This window comes from Ambystoma mexicanum, chromosome 10, assembly GCF_040938575.1.
Source record: "Ambystoma mexicanum isolate Mex_15411 chromosome 10, UKY_AmexF1_1, whole genome shotgun sequence".
Classification (NCBI taxonomy): domain Eukaryota; kingdom Metazoa; phylum Chordata; class Amphibia; order Caudata; family Ambystomatidae; genus Ambystoma; species Ambystoma mexicanum.
Window position 1 is genome coordinate 1,437,167,385 of NC_090932.1, and position 15,755 is coordinate 1,437,183,139.

The 15,755-nt window shown below is 47.5% G+C and overlaps 1 protein-coding gene across 1 annotated transcript in view; it reads right to left on the bottom strand.

Annotated features, from left to right (window-relative positions):
• Nucleotides 1–15,755, bottom strand: part of PTPN11 (protein tyrosine phosphatase non-receptor type 11) — a 1,257,273-nt gene that overhangs the window by 745,866 nt on the left and 495,652 nt on the right. The window lies entirely within an intron of this gene.

A 15,755-nucleotide genomic window follows, 5' to 3' on the forward strand; every position in this document is an offset into this window, starting at 1 on the left:
ACCTTTGTCTCGCGGTCGTGGTAACACGTGGTATCCCGGTTGCCGGGGTGCTTGGCACGGGCAAGGCGGCCACGAGATACGTCGGGAAAGCGAAAAAACAGTGAAACTGGTTATCCCCACCAGTTAAAGGAAGAAGACTCTCCGGCGGGATATCTCCTCTGTCTTTGGGAAAAAGTAGTTAGACAGTCCAGCAGGGCTCCACCGGTAGTGGGGTCGTGGCAGGTCGACTCAGCTTCTCCCTCGTCGGATTCTTAGGTCCTGTGGCGACTTCTGAAGTTCCAGTCCCCAAAGCCCTGCTTTTTTTTTGCAGCAAACCCCCATTCACTCAGCCTAGCTGTCACTCAAACATGCTAAGTGGTGAGCCCACTTGGGCCAATCAGGACGGAGTGCGACTTGAGTTGCCTAGGCAACTCAGTCCAGGGTGCCTAAATTCCCCTCCACCCCTCCTAAGTACCCCAGACATAGTGGCACCACTTTGGAGGGCTTCTGTGGAGAAGCCTGCCAAAAAGTGGAACAAAGGGCTCGACTTGGGTTGGAGTCACAGAAGAGAACACAAACGCCATTTTAGAATCAAGTTTTGGCAAAAAAATACCAACCGGAGAATTAATATTAATTAAATAATCCGGCGGTATGTTCGAGGCTACCGTAAATAATTAAATAAAGATAGTAGCCTAAAACAATGGGAAATCCCATAGGAAAATATTTGCGGTTGAATATAAAAAGTAGTATTCACTGCCACCAGCCAAAACTCGATCAGGGGGGACGGAGACGTGCCCCCTCGACTAACAGACCCTGGGGCAATCGAATTGCCCCAGCCAGTACGTCCACAATATGATGGTTTGTACTGGTTCTGCTCAGAATTTAAGACTAGTAAAGTCAATGGTGACTTTACATGCCCTGGGAGACAGTAGTCAGTCCCAGGGTACGTAGTCTATACTGGGGGGTCACTATGACACCCCTGTGTTACTGCACTGAGGGTGCGGTATAACATATATCACAAAAACACATGAAACCCTATGGAGTAAAAGACCCCATAGCCCATTAAACACTTCTAGATCCAAAGAAACTCACTCAAATCATGTCCAAGAGTGAGGGTAAAAGAGTCTCACTCTTGGCAGGAGAAAAAAATAAACCCCAAAAATCCAGCAAAGCTGCTGGGGGACTCACTAGGTTAGGAAATTCAGCCTAAACAGAGAATTCTCCCTAACAGTGGCCTTCAGCCAGCCTCGACAATGGAGGAAGACATTGTTTCCCCATCTGTTGGAAGTCTGTGTCGGGTATGTCCAGGGCCACTGTGATAGCATGGTCCAACACCGCCTCCCCATCCTGGAGTGGGAGATCGCCTCCACCCGTTTGTCATCGGGTAGAAACTCCAGAATTGGGGCCAGCTTGTACCACAGTTCCCTTCGGGATCGCCAGTACATTGGCCACTTTGATGGTCGATGTCACGGAGTAGATGACCCTTCTCCCCATGGTGTCCAGCTTCTTCCCCTTGCTGTGCGGACAAGCCGATGACTATTGATTAGACGACGACTTCCTTGCAGCCGCAGACACCACTGAGTCTGGTGACGGTTGCGACCATAGGCACTTGGGTGCCGACTCCAGCACCCTGTACTTTTTCTCCAGCCTATCCCTCTTGGCCGAGGCCATGGCCTGGTTTCTTCAACAATGCCAGGCCTTCCTCCCAAACATTGTCCAGGAGGGGCACCGCCATGATGGTTTTCCTTTTGGCATCGCCGCGCCTCTGGTAAAGGAAATTTTCCCTTTTGGCAACCTCAGGCGTTAGATGAAACAGTTCGGACGCCCTGATGACATAGCATTAAACACCACCACATCATCCGGTGGGGGAGCCCTCGGCTGAGGCGATCTGCCTGCCATGACAATGTCGTCGTCATCGCTGTGTCCGTCCCCGTGTCTGGGTCCCCCACGGGGGAAGGCACGTGGCGCGGGTGTGGAGGTTGATGCAACAGCATTGGGTGGCTCTTCCTCTTCTTCGCCGGGGGCTCGTCCGGGGTCACTGGAGCCGGGGTAGGAGGCATCCTCTTCTGAATTTCTGACACCAATGTGTGCAGGGTCGAAGGGATGTCCAGCGATACGTCTCTCTGCCAGGTTGGAGTGGTAGGCCTACTAGGCCCTGCATCCTTGTCAGCATTTCCGCCGCCGTCGTCGTCGTCATCCTCGTCCTCATGGACTGTGTGAATGGACCCATGTTCTTTCTCGTCCTAAGAAGAAACATCCATGTCTTGGAGTATGGCCTTTCCTGGGGCCTCGTTGCCCCACCCACCACCCCCTTTTTGACATCCTGAGGGGTCGGATTTGGGCTTAGTGACGGCATCCTTTTTTCCAGTGTCCTCTCAACTGCCCCAACCGAGGCTTCCTGCCTTGGGGGTAGGGAGAGACTGTTTGTCATCAGGGCTACCTGCACAGGGTCAGCCCCTTTGGCCTTCGTAAGAGCGACCGCCACCATCTTGATCGCCAACGATTTGTCTTGTGCCGCCAGGGCCTTCTTTGGCAGGTTGCTTGGCCTCGTCTTTGGCCCCCACAGATCGGGCGCCCTCAAAGGACTTAGAAGCCCGCTCCTCAGACCGCCCGGTCCTGGGTGCGGCATGCCCCTACTTGGGGCACGGGGGAGAGGACTTGGAGCTAAGCCACGCCCCCAGCCTACTGTGACGATCTTTTCATTGTTCTCTTGGTGAACCCGAGGCAGATCTCCTTCTCTGTGGTACGGATGGAGACAGTAGATGCACTGAAGGTGTTTGTCCTCCGCAAATACATTCCGCAGTCTGCAGCTCGAGCAGAGCTTGAAAAGGGAGCTTCCCTCTTTCTTCCCTTCCGACATGGTCCGGAGTGCGGAGTAGGCCTGATGGCCTTCTGCAAACTTCAACCAAACTCGATGATCCTTGAGGACCTCTGAAATTCACTGACAAACGGATCCCCGCTTGTCAGCCGATGAAGAGAAAAAGCACAAAGGCTCCGTTTGACAAAAATATGACTTTTTGTCGAAAAAGCATGAAAACGTAGAAAAGCTCACAGAGCAAAACTCGAGGACTCACAACACTTAAAGTGCAGTAAAAATCGGAAGATGGCTGCCAGAGGAGGGGTTTAGGGAGAGGACTGTCATTGGCGGGGGGCAGTAAGACCCAGGGTACAGTGATTGGTTTAGAGAAGAAATACAGTTTGTAAGTGAAAGTGAAACAGTTTTTTCTTTTGCCAAGGATTCCCGGCCTGGCGACAGGGAATATTCATGAGCAGGTGAATCCATGCCAGACCCCATGCTGGAGAATGTACACATTCCCAGAGCACAAAATATTTAAATCCAGTTTTTACTTCAACATTTTATTAATTTTACAAAATAACCAACAAGTAACTAATACAAGCATTCATGTAATATCAGAGTTACAATTCCTTTCTGAACAATGAATGAATACACTAACAATTTTTTGACATTTAAATTTTTTATTATCACAACAACAAGTACAGGAGCGGAAACACTAATGGTGAACAATGAATCATATAAAAAGTCAATTAAAGGCAAAACATATTAAACAGCTCATCAGTAACTAACTGGATACATCATACCGAAAAGAGAAAGCAAAGGAAAAAGAAAGAGAAAAAAGAGGGAAAGAAGAAATACCAAAAGCCAGTACTGAAATCAACATTCACAACAAATCATACAGCAGACATAGGAACTCTTCAAGTCCATGGCAGAAAGATACAGGCGAGTAAACATAATATCAAGTATCCTCAGTAGGGATGTACAGTTCAAAGTTAACCATACACATCAAGAAAATAGCTCCAAATGTCCCAAAATTTGTCTAGTTCATTTTTTTGTTTGTAAATGGCTTTTTTATACGTTGAAACTGTAAGAAGTTCTTCCACCCAATCATCAATATTAAAGGAAGAATTTGATTTCGAGGACCTCAGTACAAACTTCTTAGCAACCATGCATGCACGCAGCAGCCAAACTTTCTTACCAAAGTCAATGTCCTCCAGCTGAGAAACATCACCCAGAATGAGCAGAGAGGCATTCATCGGAATGGCAATTTGCAAAACTAAGCTCAATCTTTCACAGACCTTTTCCCAGAACTGCTTTGTCTTGAGACAAGACCATAGCAGGTGACCAAGAGAGCCTCTCAAACATTTACACTTCCAGCAGAGATCGTCATCCAGAAGTCCCCTCCTAAACAATTTCACCGGCGTCCAGAATGCCCTAAACAGTAGCTTTTTTTGTGATGCATGGATGCCCCAGTCCAAGTTTACCAGACGAGTGTTCCCACAGCATCTCCGCCAACAGTTCATGTCGACCTCCTCTCCCAGGTCCCCTGCCCAAACTGCCGGTAATCCTGCATCCCCTTTCCGAGTAGCCTTCATGATTCCATACATGGTGGCAGCAGGATGGGATGCACCAGAGCAGACAACTAAAGCTGTCCAAGCTGCACTTTGAGCTTCCAGTTGCGACACCTCAACACATGCTGAAATTAGAAGTTTCAATTTTTGATATTCTGAACAGTTCGTCATATCATATTTCTGGCCAAGTTGGGCGTATGGGATCCAATTACCCTCCATAAACAAATCCTTAAAGTATTTAACACCAGCCAGAAACCATTCTGCCCAGAAGAGAGTCTTACCCTGATACTTCAAAGCTGGGTTGTTCCATAGGGAGGCATCTGGATGCAAGTAGGGATCACTACCCATACAATTTGATAGCGCACACCAACAGTCTTGCAAGAACGAGGTTAGTGCACTAGAGTTTCTCAACTTACATCTTAAGTTAACAGAGCTCCTGGGTCTAGCTGAGAAACTGCCCCACCCTCCCACAAGATTAGATCAGACCGTACCGACTGCTCATGGGAATACCCAACAACCCTGCACAAGTGGCGAGTGGTGAACAATAGATGATAGTCTAGAAAGTTAGGCAAATTCATCCCCCCTGTATGTAATGATAGTTGAATTTTCCAAATCGCAAGTCTTGGAGGTTTCCTGTCCCAAAGAAAGCTTTGTATAATTCTATTGATTTCTTTGAAAATGTTTCCTGGAATCATAACAGTGAGCAAACTTAGGATGTAGTTTATCCGAGGCGGCAGGTTCATTTTAATACAGTTAATTCTCCCCCAGGTTGACAACTTCAAAAGACTCCATCTATCCAAATCTGATTTGATAATCAGAAGGAGCCATGCAAAGTTCAATGTTGGCAGTTTCATAATATCAGCACCAAGCCACACACCAAGATATTTCAATTTCTCAGCACACCAGCGAAAATGAAAATGAGCACATGCATGCCGCACACACAAGGCATTGATGGGCAGAATCTCAGACTTACTCCAGTTAACTTTATAACCTGAAACCATAGAAAAGGAATGAACATCTCGCATCAGCAGGGTTCTGAAGAGCAAGCAATAAGTCATCCGCATACAGCCGGACCAGATTATCCCGGTCATTTCCAATTATCGGAGAGGAGCTTTGAGCTGAGGTTTGAGCAGTCTGCGGCAGTCTTTCTACCATCTCGTTTGTGGGAGGACCCACTTATACTCAGCAGACACCGCAGAGCGGTGAGCGGAGCTTTGAGCTGAGGTTTGAGCAGTCTGCGGCAGTCTTTCTACCATCTCGTTTGTGGGAGGACCCACTTATACTCAGCAGACACCGCAGAGCGGTGAGCGGAGCTTTGAGCTGAGGTTTGAGCAGTGTGCGGCAGTCCGCGGCTGCTCCCGGATGAAGCCCGCCATCGGAGCCTCGATTGGGGCGCCTACCCTTCCCCAAACACCGTCGGAATCACCATCACCATCGGAATCGCTGTCACCGTCGGAATCAGCCTTGGAAGTGCGAAGGCTTAGAAGTAACTACAAGGCTCCTGAAGTTCATCTACAGAAGCGTCCAACCAAAAAAGTAAAGGAGACAAAGACTAGTGTAATCACACCCTTTACCGCAACCAATTCTGCAACCAAATCGTCAAAAACGCGGTTTGATTTTGAAAACCCGTTTGACATTTCTAGGCGCTCACCTTTTCTGTCCCCGACAAATCTACATGCGGAGCATGCGGAGACTAGGATCTCCTTAAACCACTTTAATTTCCAAGCTACCAACAAATCTGCATTCGCACCGGCATCGCTAACCAAGGACCGGACTATGCCTCCCAACTTGCCCGTCTCACCTGTGCCGCGGATCGATGAGCTGGAGGAATGCCTCTCCCCCACGGATGCTTCTGCGCCTCGTTCGCCGGGACGGCATACTGCGGTAGTGATCCTCTCCTCCCCCTGCTCTGCGATTTCCATACAGCCTCACCGCCGTACCCTTGGGTCGGCGAGAGGAGCAGCGGCCGCGACTGTCGGAGGACGGCCGGCCCCTGCCCCTGTGCTGTCCGAGCCAGCTGAGGCCCGAGGAGACACTCCTTTGACAGGTGGACTCTCGCAGGTCGGAGGACTGGTTCCGACCCATGAACTAGCTGAGGGGTGTGGTGGGCGGGTTTCGCAGGGGAAGGAAGATCCCCCCCCTCACGGGACCGAACCCAACCCCTCACACCAGCTACAAGCAGCAGAGGACAAGAAAGCAAGCTCTCCGGATCACCGCAAAGGCGAGTCTGCCGTGAACGCAATAAACGTGACCCCAGCAATCACGTTGGTACTGGCACAAATCCACGCAGCAATGAGCCCCACCACGGACTCACCACAACAGAACAACGATGGTCGGCAGACCGTAAACAAAACAACGCACTGCAACCTACAAATAGGGAAGTCTCAAATCTTAGAGTTAGACCGCGCAGGAAACACTGAAACAAATGTTCCAAGTCTGCAATCCCCCATAGATCATTCCTCTGTTACCACAAACAACCCTTTTGCACCCTCTTCTAAACAACAATATGCGGGAAAAGACCTATTTGACTCTACAGTATCAGAGCTCTCTATATTACAGAATACCCAAACACAGAAAAACCAAAAGTCAAAAAAACCGACTCCTCTGGATAAAGCCCTCAAACCTTCGCGCCACAAATCGTTGAAGGAATCTAGGTCTTGCTTACAAAACTCTCAAACATCAAAATACAAAAAAAAAGGTGCAACAAAAAAACTCCTCCCGCATCCGCTTCTATCAGTCGCTCTTAAAGACTTTTTCAAAAAACAATGTAAAAGAAAGTTGGACCAGGACCAAGAACTATCGGATGCGGAAATTCTGGAGGCTATCCAAGACCTAACCCCAGTGCCCAAAGTAAGGAAAGTGACTGAAAATGCAAAAAAGACCCCCCGGCTACCAACCTATGGCAAATCTACACCGGAAAGAAGCGCTAACCCCAATAGCGCCTCAACACCTATGGACGACCAAAATCCGCCCACGGCAAACCCACCTGGTGAGACTATGGAAAATCAGTCCCCAGTTAAAATCACCGCACCAGGGCTGTCTAAAACAAACCCAAAACAAAAAAACGCAAATACAAGCTGAGATCATCAATAAACCCATTTCACCCACAGAACAAGAAATAAACGGCCGCGCACAACCACGAGCCACTGAGTGCACACCAAAAGAAAACTCACCTACCAAAACAAAGTCGGCACTGCCATCACTCCCTAGACAGTATAGCGTTCCTGGCCACCCACCGAAGAGTCAACCGGAATCTGCCCAACCTTCAATCCAACCAAAAAACTTGAACAGATCGATCCAGACAGACGAAAGCTCTGTATTTACATCACCACCATCACCATGTACAATAAGAGATCGATCACCACCTAAAAATAGGAGGTTAAGTGAAGTATCTACACCAAGCACCAAGGAATCACTTTCAAAAAAACCCGACCTAACCACTATTATGTCGGCTATAACAATAGCATTAGCACCCTTTGGGAAACTCTATGAGAACATCAGTGACTCCCTAAAAGCTCATATCACAATTACAGCAATGATGCATACCAAGCTGATCTTTGTCGAAGGCTTCATTACAGCCCTGGAACAAAGGAACAAGACAGACAGTTACACTTGGGACCAGAAACTTGCTTCACTCGATGAACAACTAACTCCTTAAAATCTACTACTCTAGCAAAAACAACTATGGCTGACAAAGAAACCCAGTCAACGCCACCATCTCCACCTATAGAATTGGCTCCGGTGTTCTTAAAAACAACTGACAAGAATTCTCGCCCGCCGACTAAAGCACCTAAACCTATGCCACCAAGTGACACTTTCCAAAATCGGTGGCCGCCACGAGAAACCATCCTGTGCTGAAACTCGCTATAGGCGCCCAAGAAGATTCTTCCAACTCAGAAACAGTGTCAGCGCTTGATCTAGTGCTGGCTTCAAGGAAAACCACTAAAAAAAGAAAACAACAAAAAACGACGGATGAAAACCAAGATTTTAGATACCAGAGCGAAAATAACGACAACGCAGAGCCACACGATACCCCCTCTCCCAGGACCACGGAGGACTTCTTGATTCGAAGCTCCATGATTGACCTAACACAGCACTGGGACACAATCGAAAGCTCAGAACCACAAGTTGAAAATGCTACCAATTCCAAAATTGGAGCACCAAAGGTCCCTCCCAGTTCTAAGAACGTCAAAACCAAGGAACTATCCCTAAATCATAAAACTGAGAATAAGGATAGAACAACGACATCGCAGCTCTCTGGAACTATTCAACCACATCTGAAAAAGATACCAGGTCGCCTGGCAACTCCTCCCGAGCAGATCGACTCTAGGCAACGAAAATCGTCACCAACAAACCAGAAAGAGACTCTCTTAAGACCAAAAGTTACTACAACAAGAGCTACCCGCCTATTCAAAATAGAACAAAAAATCACGGAGGAATACTACATGATTCCAAATAGAAGAACAGTGCTTAAGATTTTAAAACAAGTACCCACGCTACAGGCCTTAAATTCAAATGATTTCACCTTAATCGAGCCGTACCACAGGTTCAAGCAAGCAAAAGCGTATCTTCATATCAGGAGCTCGACACTTCGTGAAATTCCTCAGGGCGTCTACAAAGAGTTAGAACAGTTGGGCTTTATACTCAACGAGATCCCAATTCAGAACACAACTAGCAACCACGAAGAAAACCGTAAGACCTCGGACATCAAAAAATATAGATTCAAATCACGAACGGAGGACTTATATGGATCTTCCAGAAGGAGGAAAACTTCATCTCAATCGAGAGAAACCATCCAAAACTTCACCAGATCAGCCTGGGAACGAACAAACGTACCAGACAAACCGAAATATGGTCCTTCCAGAAATAGGAGAACCCCAACAAGAAGAGAGCATAGAAATCACAATGACAAAGGGAAACACCAAACTCCCGACACCCTTCGATATCCAGACCATCGATCCTCACCGGAATACGCTGTTGAAAGCAGAAAAAAAACATTAGACCTGCCCACTACTACCTCAGACGTCGTGCCAAAAAAGGGCAGCTGGTCATGGATACGGGATGCCCTAACACCGGGTATCAAAAGATAGCAGCAAACAGGGGGTGCCAGTCCACCGACCCCCCTGTCGCGTCCAAAACGAGAAGCACTCGAAAAACCGCTTCTCTCCATCGCCTCATGGAACACCAAGCGCCATATGCACCTAACTGAACTTGACAGCTACAACCTGGGAGTACACGACATCCTCTGCCTCCAGGAAACCTGGCTGTTGGACAAACCAGCACTGGATGGTTACAACAGAGATCTCTCCGGCCTACAAAGGCCCACTGCGTCGCCCGTTATCCGGCCTATTAACAGCTACCCGCATAGGCTCAGGCATCCATATCATCAAGAAAATAGAAGCAACCTATGGATTCTTGGCTGTCCTTGCCGCATGGACGGACGAAACCGCAGTGGAAAGAAAACCTTCTCGAGAACCCCTCGCTATCATCAATGCCTATTGGAACCCTCAAAAAACAACACCAGAAAATTTCTGCGATGAAGCTGCCAACATCATTGATGAAATCAGAATTAAACATCAAACCCCAAACATTCTTATATGTGGGGACCTAAATGCAAACTGTGTAGCCCAAGCCGCGCCAAAGGCAAAAGCTTCTCCCTACACTCTGGCGGAGTCAAGGGGAAAACTATGGCTAGCATTAATGACCTCCAGGAACCTCCACAACGCAGCCAACGTTATGAGCGACCAAATGCTGATACCTATGTGGGAACGCGATAGCTCATCAGCCACCCTCTATTACATTTTTGTCTCTGAAAAGGTCTACCAGCGCATAACCTCTTTCGAAATAATTAGAACAAAGACTAGCGACCACAACTTACTGAACCTCAAATGTAACACCAGTGTGCGCAACCATCTATTCTACAAACCATCGATCAGGACAAATTCCCAGGCTACCCGTTTGTGTATGTCCTCCAAAGACATCAAAACTCTGACTGATAACTACAAAAGCTTAACTTCTCATATTGAAGTGAAAGACGCATTCTTCAGAGACAGCTACATTCCTCTGCTCCTTCCCTTCAAAAAACCACGGAAGCTCACCAATGATCTAAGGTCTGACCATAACCATGTGTATAATGCTACCCTGGTAACCAAACGCAGATCCTTAAGGAAACTAAAGAAAGAAGCAGCGGCATCGAACGCAGCAACCCTGTGGGAATCTTACCATACTGAGAGGAGAAAATACCAACAATGGCTGAGAAAGGTAAGATGTGACCTCTACCAATCAGATGCAGAGAGTATGCTCAAGGCTATAGCCACCAAAAAATCTCGGGACTTCTGGTCTATGGTCAACCAAACAAACTGCCATCCCAAAACCCAAATGATTAACTCTGTCACTGAAGAAAACTGGGTCAAACACTTCTCAGAACTCTTTGACTCACCTCTAACGTCTATCGACCCTCCAACGAGACCGCTAGAGGGAAAATGGGTGGACCTCTCAGACGAAGACGAGATAAAAAAAGTCATCAAAAGGCTGAAACTATCAAGAGCCCCTGGACCGGACGGGTTAGCAAACTCTGATTTAAAAGAATACCCCGACGACTGGTCAGCGGTATTGGGTCTGATCTTTAAAGACTGCAAAAACCGAAGGACACTACCTGATTCCTGGACTCAGGCAGTTATCGTCCCCATTTTCAAGAAGGGCATCAGAGAGGACCCCTCCAACTATCGACCTATAGCCCTGCTGGATGTCATAGGTAAGGTCTTCGCCACAATCCTCCTGAGCTACTTTCAGAAATGGGCACGGCTTTCTCCCTCTACTGACCCACTACAAACTGGATTCCAGAAAAACGCTAGCACTGCAGCCAATATAATGATCTTGAGTATCATTAAAGACAAAGTCTTGTCGGGCGCACCAAGAGTTTTCCTTGCATTCGTCGACCTATCTAAGGCGTTCGACAGAGTTGACAGGCCTAAACTATGGAATAAACTAAAGACATGGAACTGCCCTGATGAAATCCTGGCTCCCATAATCGCCCTCCACTCGAACACCAGCGTGTCTGTCCGTCTGAACAAGCAAGGTCTACTATCTGATCATATACCTTCCCACCGTGGAGTGAAACAGGGCTGCCCACTGGCGCCCGCTCTTTTCATATCGTTCCTAGGTGACTTTAAAGATTCTCAAGATACGATCAGGTAATTTCCTCCCAAAGTCAGCAACGCAAGGGTCAATCGACTTCTATATGCTGACGACCTGATACTCCTCGACCATACACAGGTCGGACTCCAGCGCCAACTGGACAACCTCGCACAGTACACCAAGGACAATAATGTGGAGATAAACGAATCAAAAACTAAAATCTTGATCATGCAGAAAAAGAGAAATAGGAAGAAAGAAAGCCTGCAGTGGTTCCTCTTCAAGTCAAAAATTGAAGTCGTCTCGCCGTTTAAATATCTTGGGGTCAAAATTGACAGTTCTAAGAACGCATCTAGTATGCAACAATCTTTATGGACAAAGACTAAACACCTAACAGCCCAGCTCAGAGCAGTTGATAGGAAATATGGCAAATTTAGCCTGTTACCTGCAATCCAGTTCTATAAGGTACCTGGTATACGGCATGGATGCAACCCCTTCAATCCCGTCCACTCTCTGGCCAAAATTGGAAGGCTTTATCTGGCGAACAGTACTTGGTCTTCCAAAATCCACATCGTCTGCTGCAATAAGGCGAGAACTTGGCCTGCTCTCCTTGACTGCAATAGTGGCCCAAAGTACAATGCAACTATTTAGAAAGATTCGACACCCGGAGAGCCTCCAAATATACCGCATGATTAACGAAGAAATCACGAAAGGAAACAACCAGATGCTAAAACACTGGGTTGAAATTCAACAACAAACATTGCAGGAGATCGCGTGTTCAGAAGAAGATCTACTCCAAAATCCTTTAAGAATCAAATCGAAAATGGAATGTATCTGAGGAGTGGGCCCTATAAGATTGGATAAACACAAACGAAAAAGCAGTATCAAACAAACGGCTAAGCCATCTGCCACCTGCTCCTAACAAGCTTAGAGAACCTATGGAGTACTGCACAAAGTACCCTTGTAAATTGTTAATGAAAACTCTACTAAAAGCTCGTCTCAACTTACTACCCACCCAGGAAATTTTAGCTATCAAAGCAGCATCTAAGGACAAAACTTGTCGACTCTGCAAAAATTCAGAAACAATAGAAACTACAAGACTGATGGCCTGCCCGGCGATTGCACAAGAAAGGGACGCCTTCTTTGGCCCTCTACGCATTTCGTAGACGATGAAGATACGTGGTGGAACCGTCTAATCACAGGAGCTCGTACTAGATGGTTAATTCCGACGGCTAAACTTCTAATCATCGCCATGGAAAAGACCAACCTCCATTGATGCCAACGCGAATTTGTATCCATTAGCTAGAAGGCGTCCCAGATCTCCCCGCACAGTCTAGACGACCAAAGAGTCCATCTACTTCGTAATGATGAAAAAAAACCGCTTTGTAAAAATCTAAAAAGATTATACACAAATAAAAATAAAAAAAATAAAAAAATTATCGGTTGAAGGCCCACGTCCGCCCGCAAGCCAACCGCAAGCAGCTCCATAGATAGAATGAACAGGAGAGGTGACAGTGGGCATCCCTGTCTTGTACGAGGATGAAGTGCAAAAGGTTCCGAAATTAGACCATTCGTCAACACCCTTGCCATAGGGTTATTATACAATAGCTGAACCCAAACTATGAACGCTTGCCCAATGTTCATTCTCCGCAGGCATGCAATTAGAAAGTTCCACTCCACACGATCAAATGCCTTTTCAGTGTCCAGCGAGATGACTGCACTAGCAACAGAGTGATTATGCCCCTTTTCGAAGGTCAACAGCAGATGCCTCATATTATCAGACACCGCACTTCCAGAGACAAAACCAACCTGGTTCTCGTGTATAAGAGCCAGAATGACCTTCTCCAGTCGCACTGACGGGATTTTAGCCAGTATCTTGCAGTCACAATTTATCAGACTGATTGGCCGATAGTTCTCACATCTGGTAGCAGATCTGTCTTTTTTCTTCAACACCGTAATCAACGCATGTCTCATAGTTCCCGGCAGCGTACCGGACTCAAAGGCATCATTGAAAACTTCGCACAAGAGCTGTAGTGCAGAATCAGGGAGGACTTCATAAAACTCATTAGGTAGATCATCAGCGCCAGGCGATTTGCCCATAGACAGCTTCGAAATCGCCAGACGAATATCATCCACGTCCACACTCCCTTCAAGGACGGCTACCTCCTCAGGTGTCAGGCGACAGGAAATATGGGAATCAAGGAAGGACTCAATCTCCAGAGCCCCACAGGTCAGTTCAGATTCATAGAGTCTTTCATAGATATCACAGAATAAGTTGTTTATACCTCTCTGTTGCATTTCTAGGTTATTATCCTGGTCTCTGACAGCCGTGATAAAGCGGTCACTTTCAGTGATCTTTAGTCTATATGCCAATAGTCTTCTTGCCTTCTCACCATTCTCAAAGTAATTAATCTTTTGTCGAAAAAGTGCATGTTCAACCACTAACACAATTTAAGAATCCTATGATACAGGATTGTACTATAATAAATGTAATAGGGGGCGTGGCTTGGGAGCCATGTAACAGGACGTACATCCACTGTAGCTCCTGCAGATCGACATCGATCCGACTTGAAAGCAGATTAAATGCGATCGTGGAACAACAGTAATCACACTACATGGCTTTTGAAGTTGTGAAGCACGACTGGAGGAACTTTGGGCTGGCCCTACAATGTGATTCCAAGAGATAACGGCAGAGAAAGATTGAGACTGACCAAAAGTGCAGTCCTAAAATGGCAGATGGCGAGGAACAAAGAGACTAGACAAATGCAAACACAGAGCCTCAGGCCAAGACTGCAACAAAGGTGGCGGTGTGAGTGTTAGCACCGCAGTGCAGTGAGGCTGCAGAGGCTTTCCTGATGCGGCACAACGAAATACTATAGCTCCGTGTCAGAGCGTACACCCTAGGAGCCCCGAAGTGTAAACAGAGGCAACCGGACGAAGGTTGAGACCACAAGTCCGAAAGAGGAAGCTGTGGCGTGCGCAAGAATGAGACCGGCTAGGTAGAGCTGCCGGTGGAACACATGAGACGCTCTCCTGGAACTGGGCCATGAAACCGCAGTAAAGTGCTTCATTGTTGTATACGAGGACGCGCCCGTGATCTCAACCCCTACAGTGCGTCCAGTAGCAGAGACAACACCAAAGGGCAGCAGACACACCCAAGCCTGACAGCTGATGTGAGCGAGGACAGGAGTGTCGGCTAAGTCAAAGGAGCAACAAAGACTTCGGCAGATCAGCTGTGGGCAGTTGCAACATTGTGGCAAGCGCGGGACTTTGGGAAACGAGCTGAGCAAGTGTACGGGCTGAAATTGATACCCGTAAGAAAAGAGACACTCGCTTGTGACAAGGGTACAGTGGATTAGCACTACACAGGCAAGCAGGCCAACCATAGGATTGTAGGCAGACAATAAAAGACACTGCAGGCTCACGGGGGACACAGTTAATACACAGAAGGATGTGGCAAGCCTGAAGCCACATTAGGGTGAAATCCAGGAACGCAAGATTTACACATATTCGCAACCCTTGAGAGGAGACCACCAGAACAAGTAACTCCCACAGTGGGAGGCATTAACTACGGCGTGGACTTCAGCGCATGTAAGCAACTGGAATGTGCCCTAGACTATAGCTAAAGGAAGAAGTGAGCATGGCAACACAGACTCTCGTGACTCGGGAACGAGGAGCCAAGGCCAGACAATACTGCAATAAGAGCCCAGCGTCATAGGAAGAATAAAGTGGTGCAAGAGGACCACACTGGCAGGGCACCACGACAGAGCTACTGGCCCCGGCCCACACACAGAGGCAAAAATCAGAAGCACAGGATTGTGACCAACAGACGAAATAGTGCTACCAAACACTTGCCAGGCCGTGAGAAGGTAGGCCTCAAGCACAAGATGATGGAGCCCTGAGAAAGTGAGACTAGGGGATGGCACGAGACTGATACAAGGCGGGGGACGCAGGAATTAAGCCCCAATAAGAAATGCACAGATAGATAGCTGTGCTGCATGAGGAGACAGCCAAGAGAGGCACACTCCCCATAAACAAAAGACAGTGGCAAACTAGGAGGAGGGTGAAGAAATGAGGAGAACACCCCTGGTGATGAGAGCAAGAAACGGCATACAGCCAGAATAGCCGCTGCACCATAACAAGACCCATTTAGCCTCGCAAAAGGCTATTAGACAGCAGAGCCAGCAACAGACTCGTCTCACCCTGCCGAATGGCACCACAGTCCTGGAAGGACTAAACACATTCCAATAGCTGGCAAGTCCTATTGCCTGGAG